The following is a 2,158-nucleotide window of genomic DNA, read 5'->3' as shown; positions in this document are numbered from 1 at the left end:
GGGGGACGGCTTCCCAGCCCAGACTTGGGGTTCGAACATATAAAGTAACTACCATTAATGATTACAGCACCACAGCCTATGACCTTTGAGAAGCGGCAGATAATTTGGCCAACTGAGAAATCCTTGGGGCCAAAATTGTTATCCCAACTTTAACAAAGCTAGTAGAGGAGCAAACTTCGAACTGCAGACTAGCAGCTCCTCCAACCCAGGGACAGTTTTAAGCAGATCCTTAAGCAGCTTCTTTTGAGTAATTAGAGCAAAAATAAATAGTCATTCAGAAACGCCATGTGCACACCTAGAACAGACCAGACTCAACATGTCTCTTTGATGTTTTCATGATCAATTTTTAAATTGATTGAATTAATACATCCACATAGTGTTATGAATATTAACTTGTTCAAATCTTTTTAACACCCCTAATGGGCAGGTACTGTGATTATCCCATTTTTCCATTGAAAGAACTGACACACAGATGACCTCAGTAATTTGCCCAAGGTCACATGGGCAGCCAGTCACAGAGCCAGGAGTCAAAACGAGGCAGTTTGGTTCCAGAGTCCAAATTCTTAACTTCAACAAATCTGGCCTCAACACAGCAGACCACAATGGTCACAACATCTCTGGAAAGCAAAAAGTCATCTAACTGAGTCAAATGATGTATTAAAGGCAGAATGCAACTAGCATTTGCTGAACATCTATTGTGAGCCGGGAATGCTGCCAGGCCTGGGAATATAGCTGTGAATAACCCAGAAACAGCAGCCACAGCCCAAGGGAAGATGCAGATGAGGAAATGACCACCACCATATCATGTACATGCAGCAGCCCTGATGGTAAAAGCAGGGGAGACCAGGGAGAGCCTGCTGATAAAGCCATCTGGCTTCTGTTTTGACCAGCTGACCTTTACACTCCAACCAAACAGAGTATGGATTTAAAGACTACACCTAGGGACAAACAGTGCAGGCCCATTCATTCCTCCCTGCATCTCCTGACTAAGCAGAACCCCGGAAATAATTCAAGAGACAACCAAAACAGGAGAGCCCAAAAAAGATGGTAAGAAGGGCCGGGTGCAGTGGTTTACACCTGTAATCCCAGCACTTTGGGAAGCCAAGGCAGGCAGATCACAAGGTCGGGAGTTTGAGACCAGCCTGACCAACATAGTGAAACCCTGTCTCTACTGAAAATACAAAAATTAGCCAGGCGTGATGGCAGGCGCCCATAATCCCAGCTACTTGGGAGGCTGAGGCAGAAGAATTGCTTAAAGCCAGGAGGCAGAGGTTGCAGTGAGCCAAGATCGCGCAACTGCCCTCCAGCCTGGGCAACAAGAGTGAGACACCGTCTCCAAAAAAAAAAAGGTAAGAAGAAGGTAAGCTGGTTTGGGGTCCCAGAACTGCAGGAGCGGCACAGTGGTGTCACGCCTGACACCCCCTAGTCAATTAAGAAGCTGCCTCAGAACCAGCATTTGTCTGCCCCTGGTCTAACAACAGAAGGCAGTCCAGGTAGGTTCATCCCCACTCAGGATCAAAGAGGAATGCATCTGACTACATGAGGTGAACCCATCAGCACTATTAAAGGGTATCTGTTGGAAGCTTCACCAACAATAGGCTAAGAGAAGCACTGTATTTTCCTGCCAGATCCAAGACTTCTTTCCCCTGCCAAGAGATACCAGGGCAGGCAGAAGCTTCTAATTAGAGGAACCCAGAGACAAGCAACATGGTCCAGGAAGCCCCTAGGAAGAAGCCCATGGGCCAAAAACTCTACTGCAATCCTAGCCAGAGACACCTCATCACAACAAGCAGCTCAGTGCAGGAATTCTCTTTGTCATCACCCTTCCAAGACGTTGCTCCCCTTCCGGAGACACGGGATGGGAAAGTGGGCCCAGTCACAGCAAGCAAGACAGGCTGGAATGCCCCATTCACTTCATGAGCATCATGAACCTGAAAGTCCTGAAACTCCCCTCTTCCCCCAGAAAGCATAAGCAGGTGGACAGGCTCAGTAAGAGAGACCTATAACCATAGCAAGGAAGATTCTTTGACCCTGTAGTCTTGAGATTCCCCTTCCCTGGCTACAGACAATGGGAAAAGCACAGTGCAGCATGCCTTACATCCCCCAACCAAATCTAGGAAGCTGCCTCAGACCCAGCATTTTTCTGCCCCTAATCTAG

This window comes from Mandrillus leucophaeus, unplaced genomic scaffold (assembly GCF_000951045.1).
Source record: "Mandrillus leucophaeus isolate KB7577 unplaced genomic scaffold, Mleu.le_1.0 Scaffold1071, whole genome shotgun sequence".
NCBI classification, from domain to species: domain Eukaryota; kingdom Metazoa; phylum Chordata; class Mammalia; order Primates; family Cercopithecidae; genus Mandrillus; species Mandrillus leucophaeus.
This window is presented reverse-complemented; position numbering follows the sequence as displayed.